General features: G+C 38.6%; 1 long non-coding RNA gene across 1 annotated transcript; it reads right to left on the bottom strand.

Moving 5' to 3' along the window:
• Positions 1-6,498: 6,498 nt before the first annotated feature.
• LOC309501602 lies at positions 6,499-8,151 on the bottom strand. Its single transcript, XR_014206954.1, has 3 exons — positions 7,774-8,151; positions 7,196-7,270; positions 6,499-7,064 (listed from the first exon to the last, which is right to left on the bottom strand). It is a non-coding gene; the product is annotated as an uncharacterized lncRNA (long non-coding RNA).
• Positions 8,152-10,192: the final 2,041 nt, after the last annotated feature.

The raw sequence follows: 10,192 nt of genomic DNA, 5'->3' as shown, positions 1-10,192 counted from the left end.
TCAGGAAAGGGGCGTCTTGAAAAAGACGCCCGGCTCTTTTAGTGCAATGAGAGTGTGTGTCGCGGCGGCGAGCACACACACATACACAAAACACAGTAGCAGAGAAAGGATATAACGCCGGATAGCGCAGCAGGAAGGCGACTGAAGGCGGCGCGGCCAGCGGCTTCAGAGTGTCGACTCGTCCCGCTGAAAGGCTTCTTCAGACGGCGCGGCTTCTCTCCGGATCCAGCGATGCGAGAGCTTCGCTGAAGAGATGAAAAATCAGTGAGCTAGCCTCTCGAAGCTATATTTATAGCCCTAGACCACGCCCATTCTGGCGGGACGTGACGTATTGGGCGCGAAGCGCCCCCATTGGAGCTGACGTCACGAAAAGGCCTTATCGATAGGCTGCTGCAGTTGCCGCAGGGCAGCCAATAGGCGCACAAGCCGTCTCGCCTGTGTCTGCATGCTGCCGCAACGCGTTTTACATTATTTCAAAATTAAGGATAATTTTTGGCTTCAGTATCTCGCGGAAAAGAGATTTTCCCCTAGCGTAAGACTTACGCAGTACGAGAGTACCTCTCGTAAGAGAACGGACACGCCACGCAGCCAGTGTGTCGCCGGCCTCAACCTCCGCAGACAGTTTTTAATGTTTATAAGACAATAACTACTCAAGATTTTGCTTTAGTATAATTTTCGGGACAATTAGGGCCAGATTCGGGATTCGGGACAACAGTTTAGATTTCGGGACTGTCCCAAGTTTTTCGGGACGTCTGGTCACCCTAGCAGTCAGCCCAGGTGAGAAGAGATGCTCAGAGGAAAGCTCCATATGACAGGAAAATGGAGCGGGCTGGCGTTTCCCTAGGGAGAGTAGAGGCAAGCGGCGATTCTCCGGCTCTGTAGTGTTCTCTTTAAGTAAGTCAGCTCCCGACACGACAGGACTAAGACACGACAAAGACACAAGGATTAATTGGAGTTTAGTACACATGAGAGAATGCAATACTCAGGCAAAGACAGGGAGAGAAAGGGGGAAAAGAAGTAGGAACGCTAATCAGAGGAAAAGAGGATTCAGGTGAAGAGGGGAGTGAGCGATGGCTAATAGTAAAGGAGAGACAGCTGAGAGGGAATAAGGATTAAGTGAGAAGGTGTGTGCGTAAATGAGGAAATAGCGGTAATGTGTGTGTGTGTGTGTGTGTGTGTGTGTGTGTGTGTGTGTGTGTGTGTGTGTGTGTGTGTGTGTGTGTGTGTGTGTGTGTGTGTATGTGTGAGAAAGAAACAGGATCATGACACATAAAAGACAGAGTGACAGCATTTGTTTGAAAAACACATCTAAAAAGGGAAAGAGCTTTACGATTGATTGCACAATTAGATTTGACAACAAATCTGAAGTATATTTTTTACAGAATGGCGAAAGCTACGCAAATGGATCACTGCAATTCATAGAAACAACTGAAATCCAGGCAGTGAAAGGTGGATTTGCAGTTATCATTTTGAAACAATATGGGTATTTAGGGGTAAATTCATACCCTACAGTATATATTGTATTCAATTAAATATTGACATCGTATAATTCTGCATAATTGGATGTTTTAAATAAACACTGACAAAAAACTAAACATGTTTTAGGGCTAATCTGAATCAAAATGTTTAAACTTTCAAAACAATATCACTGTAACCATGCCTCATTTGTGTATCCTTTTTCCACATAAATTTGAAATATTCCAAATGATCCCCCAGCAGGAGTTTATTGCGATCATTATGTTGTTGCGTATCATCAACCTTTTGTTACTTGGCACTTTACAGTCACAATGGCACTGTATGACTGATGTGTCGGTTTCATTTCAGATTTTTCCTCTTATTCAACTTGTAGACAAATTTAAATATCTAATATTCTGATTAAATATTTGTAAATAAATGTATTTTGTTCTTCAAATACAATGACATTCACAAACTGACAGTTTGCCACCCTTATTTTTATTGATAGTAAAAAAAAAAAAAAAACAGAAAGATAGAGAAGAGTTTGAAGGAGATAGTCAGTTCGACAGGATGAAAAGTACATTATTAAATTACTTTGGACCACCTGTCAAAAAAGCTATGACTGAAAAGGTAGAGGATGATGATATGGGAAAAAAGGACAAGAATGAGGAGGAAAATGAGCAGAATAAAGAACAACCTGAACAGTCTAGAGAAAGTGAAGATCAGGGAACTTCCAGCAATGCAGGTTGCATTCTCCCCAGCTGCTGGACAGAGGAGCAGTTCAACTCTTTCTGAAAGGCCATCCGTGGCTAAAGAACAGAAATGGCAAGCTTGGATGTGATGCATGTGGTAGTATAGGAAGATTAGGATTACACCATCATATGAAGGGATCAAGGTTGGCCAAAGAATGGTTGGACTTTCAAATATGCAGTAGTGGAGACACAAGGGAGGCACAAATGGCATCACTTCGGAAGAAAATCTGGCAACATAAAGGAAGCCATGGACATAAGACTGCTGATGACATCATGAGAAAAGCAAAGGAGGGTTACTTAGAGTTCAGTGTTCAAACACAAAAGACAAAGATACAACGTTTTGTTTTTATTATTTGCAATAGCCGACCCCAGGGGGTTAAATGAAACATAAAATAAATTATTTATTCAATGTAGTTATTATAGATTATAAAGGTTTTTAAACATCTGAAAGGTCATCTAAAGCCAGATGACCTCTATTTTATAAAAAAAATTCAAAATAGAGTCCGCCCAGTGAATTTTGCCCATTTCCACCACTGATTACAACGTACATTAAAAATCATTATAATTAATTTTTTGAGAGATCTTGTAATTTTTGTGACATTTTGCTGTGAAATGGGGAATTATGCAGCATTTTTAACTTTATTCAGCGCTCACAAAAACTGGAGGGATTGTTTATACACTCCCTCACATAGAAGATACACAGAGATACAATACACGTAGAAGGAACTGAGGAACTGAGAGGAACTAAAGGCTTGAGGTACAGAGTGAGGTAAATTACTGGAACAGAAACGGGTGTGTGATAAATCAGAAACAATAGAAACTAATGAGCAGAAACACAGGCAAAACGGGAACAGGGAAAACGAATGTACAATGAAACTGAGTAAAGCAGGATCCTGACAGCCATAAAGGAGAGGGCACTAACTACACTTCAGGATTCTTTCAAATAAATATAAGAGGGTTTGTTCTTTTGCTTGTTATTGATGTTTGGTGCACAGCATCTGACACTCAATAAATCTGCTCTAAATTTGCTTGTACACAGTTTGTCTATTTTGTATCTTATTCACTTTTCTTTATTCTTTATGTTGTATTTTACTGTCTGTGTACTGTTGTTGTCAAAACTAATTCCTCGTGTGCAAACATACTTGGCAGCAGAGCTCTTTCTGATTCTGATTCTGAATTCGCAAGGTTTGTCACAGTTATTTGTGATAATAATTATGATTTGGTATACAGCAGCTAAACATTACAGTAGATCACTAAGCAGAACCTCGTCCCCTCTTTATTCACATGCTACAGTTTTTCTCAATGGTTTACTCACAAATACTGGAACTTGAGACACAATGACCACAACATGTAACTCATGCACCGACCCCCTGAACCAATCCTGCTAAACTACAAGCACAACTCCTGCTTTTCAAACTGCAGTTCGAAAACACACTTTTTTCAAAACACTACACACAATTCTCTGCTTTTGGCACAATTTTCATGCAGAAAATCTCCATTCAGATATGCACACTGACTCATCACACGCGCAAACACCCATCACACAGTTTTACAGTTATCAATCAGAGCTTTATTATAAAAGGGCAACAGGCCGAAACAGAAGAGAGGATGCAGCATAGTTTCTTTAACTGTATACAATAACGTCTTCTGTTGTCAGTGGCGGATCTACGGGGTGGCAAAGGGATACAGTATTGCCACCCCTGTTGCCACCCCATTTATAAATCAGATAATATTTTTTAAAGGAGTCATGAACTGGATTGTTTTATTATTTTATAATGTTGCCTGGGGTGCCCTTATAATGTTAGTATGATTTTTACATCAAAAATTGTCATAACTTATAAATAAAAGCCATTTTTCCAAGCCTGATTTCAGCCTCAGATTTGAACGCTCTGTTTTAAGGGGCGTGTCTGCTGTGAGACTGCAGTGCAAACGCCCACTGCTGTGATTGGCTGACATGCTTGCATATGAAATAGCTAGTAGTATTACATGAACTCTGTCGAAAACTTTTACTACGTTTTTACTATTACAGCTATCGAGATTAACAAATCGTGAAAAGTATCGTTTAAAGCATTATATTTAAATCTATTCCATCACATGAAAGGTTGCAGCATGATGAGCACTGACTGAGCAGATGACAGACAGTCTGTTGATCGCGTGAATAAAGATCTTATCAAATGTTTAGCAGAGACACCTAAGCCAGTGAGAAGGGTTGTAGGAACCGCGTCATTAAAAATGAATTTAATCCACTGGTCCCTGATAGCTTGGTCCGTTCTTGGGAGAGAAAAAACATTTCCATGTTGATTCTGGCAGTCAACAACAGAGAAACTCACATGTGCACCACGTTTCTGCATCTTTCACGGTCGAGTGCGTACTTCGAATCGGAATTCATGGCGGCGCTCAACTGAATATGAGGGGGAGAGGGGCAGGGCGGGCTTCCTGCAGCATAGGTCTGCGGTGTCCATATATGGTATATCCTGCCCCGTCTTGACGTCAAGTCGGCGCAGAAATTAACATCACGTATTTGAGTGCGCGTGCACGTGGGCTGGTTGACGAACCCAGGGGTAAACAAACGCTTCACTTTTAAATATCGGCTTCCCGGCCAGTGTATAATCGTTAGGCAATCATAACATACATTTCTTCTCGTGGAAAAGTGAAAATTACAGGTCATGACTCCTTTAAGTATATTTTATGTTCATAGCCTACACGCTGAAGGCCAAGGAGACCCGCAACAAACTCCTCTCAAACAGAAATCGCCGATTTAGAATCCCCTCCCCCTCACAATGGTTTCACCCATCACTAGCACGGCAGCGACCCCCGCGAAAATGAAATTTCACCAGTGGTAGCAGGGCAGTCTGGACAGTGCATCTGTCTGCAGTACGCAGTGTCCTGCAACCCGACTGGAGAGACTGAGCTGCCCCAGAGCCTCTGAAGGTGAAGTGAGTTTTCCCAGGTGTAGTTTAAATACACGTTTAACTTAAAGTTACATTTGTAATGAATGTATTGTATGCTTAAGACGATTCAGCATCAGCAAAACAGCGAGTCTATTACGTTAGCCAAAATCAGCGGTCAAATTGCTCCCTCGTGATTTGAAAGAGCACTCTTCCCTTTGATTTGCCTAATTTTTATTTTAGTAAAGACAAGAACAGCTTAATAAAAAAACATATGTGCTGCGTTCCAAACCGCATACTCAATGAGTAGGTACTTAATTTCAATAAGTACTTACTTAACGAGCGCTAAAAGAGTAGGTACTTTATAGCCAGATCTCGTTGAGTATGAATGCGAACCGGACATCTGCCATGTTGACGTTGTCATGTGACCTACGACGCGTTATCACAAGAGCCACAACTTAAAAGATTTGAACGACACGTTTAATTCATCTATCTGTAAATATCTTGATATTGATTAAACTTGCTCATTTTGTGGTCTTTTTGAAGAAACTGCTGCCCATTTATTTTGTGAATACATTTAGGGTTGATTTAAGTTCTTATATTTAACCCTACTAATGTGACCCACCGTTATATATATATCCTTAACGATATAATTTATTTTTATTACAAAATCCCCAAATTGTCATCTCTTGAATATGTTGTTAATTTCTTTATTTTATATCCAAACATTTTCATCCACAAGCAAAAGTGGCAAACTGCTTTATGTTTTCCTCTTTTTCTTGCTGAATTTAACTCTCGTTTCATCCCTCAGGCCTAGGACTATAAATAACAAAAAAATGAATTTTTTAAGTGTATTATAACTAATTATTTAAGAAAATATATATTACGATATTCAACCTTGTAGGTTCTTTTTTCCTGTGTATAAAATCTCATATTATGTATGCAAACCCATGATTGATATATGTGTGTGTATATATATATATATATATATATATATATATATATATATATATACACACATACCTCATAACATCAGTAACTCGACAGCCCTACCTAGAACGGTTTTCTTCAGCGTTTGTAATGTCTGCACAAAGGAGATGGGCAGCTGTGCCAAGATTCGCCTTTAGAGAAAACTGTTGATTTTATACTCGAAAAATTTAAGTATAATGATATTAAAAATGAATATTACCCCAGAATGAATTGCATTGCTATCCCACCCCAAAACATACAATAATAACAACGATAAATGCTGACCAATACTTAATTATATTACTTTTTACTGAAAATAATTCAATAAAACAAACAAAATGTAATGTGTCATATGACATAGCTATGCATGAATACACTTTAGATGTGTATATAGTAAACATATCTACATTTTCATTCAAACAATAAATAAAGCATTAATTAAATAATTATATTTTATTTACTGACAACAATGAGAAATATTAATAAATTAGTAAAAGAATGAATCAAAGTCACCATCACACAATAAACAAATGCATATACAAGTCAACACATGAAACAAAGCTTTATTCAAACTACAGTTATGTATGTAGGCTACAGGCACTGAACCCCACATCCTTCTGCCATCTCAACACAGCGGTTCCCATTCTGAGGCTTTATTCTGATGAATCAGCTGACCGCCAGAGGTGAGCCGTGCCTTCGTGCCTGAGGTTGTTGCGTGATGCGTTGTGCTTCACAATCTGAGGGCAGGTGGAGTGATGGAAGGTCTCATCCATGGCACCATCTCCAGGATTCAGCTCTGGGCTCCTCATCCTCAGTGTTCACACCAGCCTGCTGACATTTCAGATCCTACAAAAATGCACAAACATAACACAAAAAAACTGTCATTTTAACCGCACAATGTCATTTGATTTCAGTATTATTTAGAAGACAAAAACGTGTTTTTTTTTCCACAAATGCCGCCATCATCTTCCCTTGTAGGTCCTGCTCCACCACAAAAGATCTGCAGCAAATGCACAGAAATCACGAATCAGAAAAGTGCTGTAATAGCTCTGTTTGAAATTACAATAATTAAAATAAACTACAACTTAATATTTAAATAGTTGTTGTTATTTATTTCTGTAGTATACTCACTCAAAGCCTTTTATAGCAGCATTCAGCTTCATGAGCCACTCTCCACTGGATAAACACACATCTGTTCATCCGACCCTGTAACATCCAGACAAGATTCACATTACCTCTGTGATTTATGAGCTCAACACTACATTTACATGTTGAGGTTATTTTAACTTTTTATCCAACATAAATGTTCCTCAATTTATCAACATAATGGACAAATAAAATAGATAACTTATGTTTAGTTACTTTATAGATTTGTTCTAGCACACATTCATCACTCAGATGTCTATTTCATGTAGTGATGTGCTCTTCTGCAACTTACTGAAGATTTTCCTGTCAGATGTAAATAGACATTTAAAATAAGCGTCTTTAAGATGTATATGGTTTATGTAAATCCACGTTAGAGACGTAACTTACGTGTCCTTACTGGAGCTCCCCTGTTAGCTAACGTTATACATAATAAAACGTGTTTTTACAGCAAAATCACAACTATACTACACTGTGTAACGTCTTTACACCTTCAACAATTCAACAGTTTACTCTACAGTAGTTCAACACATGCAATTTTAACACAAGGAACCGTGTTTACTCACATTTGAAAGCACCCGCGTCGCTGATCTCTGCTATGTTTGATAATGACGTGTCCTCTCGCGTGGCCTCCTGGGATAGAAAAGTATCCATCGGATCAGCACTCAAAAATCTGTGTGGAAGCAGTAAGCCATCCGGGAACTTCTCGCCTACTCTTTTATGAATACTGATGTTTCGAACGTACTGCTTCCTTCACGTACTGTTTTCGCCTACTATATAGTAGGAAAGTAGGCATATTCGAACGCACTTAAGCCCGAATCTCGCGATAATTAATACGTCACCCAGGTAATTCTCGCCTACTCTTTTGGATTCGTACATACTTTTTCGCTCGCCTACTCTTTTTCCCATACTAAATAGTACGGAAGTATGCGGTTTGGAACGCAGCCACAGTTTGTATCCATAACGTTTACTGATGGTCGCCGTTACGCCGACGTACGTTACGTTACAACACACAATACAGTCAGGGCCGGCGCGTCCATATAGGCGAACTAGGCAATTGCCTAGAGCGGCACTTTTGTAAGGGCGGCAAAATGTGTGCCAACCGGGATGAACAATTCACAAAATAGGCTATATGATTCGCTGAGCTGCCGCTGCCCCGCCCCCTGCTCTCACGAGTCATGACTGAGTGATGGGAAGTTCAGATCATTTTACTGACTCTCTTTTACGATCTCGTTCATCAAAATGAACGAATCTTTATTTGAGTAATTTCGTGGCTTAATTTCGTGGCGTAATTTAAGTGGCTTTAAATGTTACTTTTAACAGCCAAATTCCCCGATCACATCCACCTACGCAATGTTGATCATATTCTGAATTAAGAAAATCATTATAATGCAGTCAAAAATAATTTACAGGGAACATAATAATGACTTAACCTTCCGAGTCTTTCCATTTGTCACCTGACATACGCAATGAACGGATCGGATCGTTCATGAATCGAGACTTTTGAAGGAGAAAGCACACCAACAACAGAGGGGTTCGTTGTTAAAATATATTGATCCAGGGAGTATTTGCAAGGATGACACGCCGTCAAGTCCACCAAAGAACCAAGAGGCCGCTAGCACAGCTAACCTTACTGGAATTTCTATTTAAAAAAATGTTACACACCTGGCATCCCTCTCGAAACGGTTCTCATTCGCGCTTGAATATGTTCACACTATAAAAACATTTTTTTTTTCTTTTTTTTCTTTTTTTTTTTACAATTATCTTATATAGCCTATAGCCATTTTAATAGGATGGACAGTTGAAGGAACCCAACCTAATATATTTGCTTCCTCTTGGCCTACTAAAGTGTTCATACAACGGGGGTATTCTCTGGCTAGAGCAGAACAGCGGAGTGTGTGTGGACAGAAGTGCCTGAGCTTGTGTTTTGGGTTAAGCTGCGTTGCTTTGACATAGTGGAAAATAGAATAACAGAAACAAAATGTATTAGCCTTTTTACCCGTTATTATCAATCTAAATTAATCTAGTTTTTAATTTAACTTAATTTCGTTTTTCTTTATTTAAATTTCGTTTTTTCTTTATTTAAATTTCGTTTTTTCTTTATTTAAATTCGTTTTTTCTTCATTTAAATTTCGTTTTTCAAATTTCGTTTTTTCTTTATTTCAATTTAGTTTTTTCTTTATTTCAATTTTGTTTTTCTTTATTTAAATTTCGTTTTTTCTTTATTTAAATTTTGTTTTTCTTTATTTAAATTTTGTTTTTCTTTATTTAAATCTACCCTTTACTGTGTCAATAATTTTTTAATCAGAAAAATATTAGACTACCTTAAAAGTAGCCTATTGCTTAAGTTAACAGACCTGTGAGTGTGCGTTTAATAAGCAAATAAGCCCTGCCCGCGTGAGGTGCGCCGCTTCCCGCTCGCGCTGTTCTGTATACTAAAAGTTTATAAATTCTGAACGTGTTGCGTCTCGTGTGTCCATCTATATTGCACCAAATGCGATACTGCACTCCCTTGTGAAGTCGATTGGATGAACGGTTCTCCAAATAATCAAAATGCAAACAGAAAGACAGACATATAGAGATTCCTGCCTTTATTAGAGAGAAGAATATGTTCAGCTCCCTCTGCCCGAAGCTTCAAATATTCGATGTTCATTACTACCGAAGCTTCGAAGCTCAAAAATAGTATTCGGACCAGCCCTAGGGGCGGCACAATTGTTTTTCGCCTAGAGCGGAGGCAGCAGTCTAATAATCCTTCTGACGATTGCTCCATTAATGTGAATCAAACAACAAAAGACAAAGAGAAAATCAGTCACAGCTCTTGAATGAAATAAGCTTTAATCTATCTATGATAAACTGTGCAGTGTTATTTTACATCTGACTTTATTAGATGTCTTTTTAGCCCATATTACTCCTGAACAGTAATGTCAGTAGACATTACTGAAATTAAAGCACTGGATATATAATTTGTATATTTGTTTAATTGTA

This window comes from Leuciscus leuciscus, assembly GCF_965113295.1.
Source record: "Leuciscus leuciscus genome assembly, chromosome: 6".
Taxonomy (NCBI): Eukaryota; Metazoa; Chordata; class Actinopteri; order Cypriniformes; family Leuciscidae; genus Leuciscus; species Leuciscus leuciscus.
Note: the sequence above shows the minus strand (reverse complement) of the source record. Positions and strands in the feature narration are given on the sequence as shown.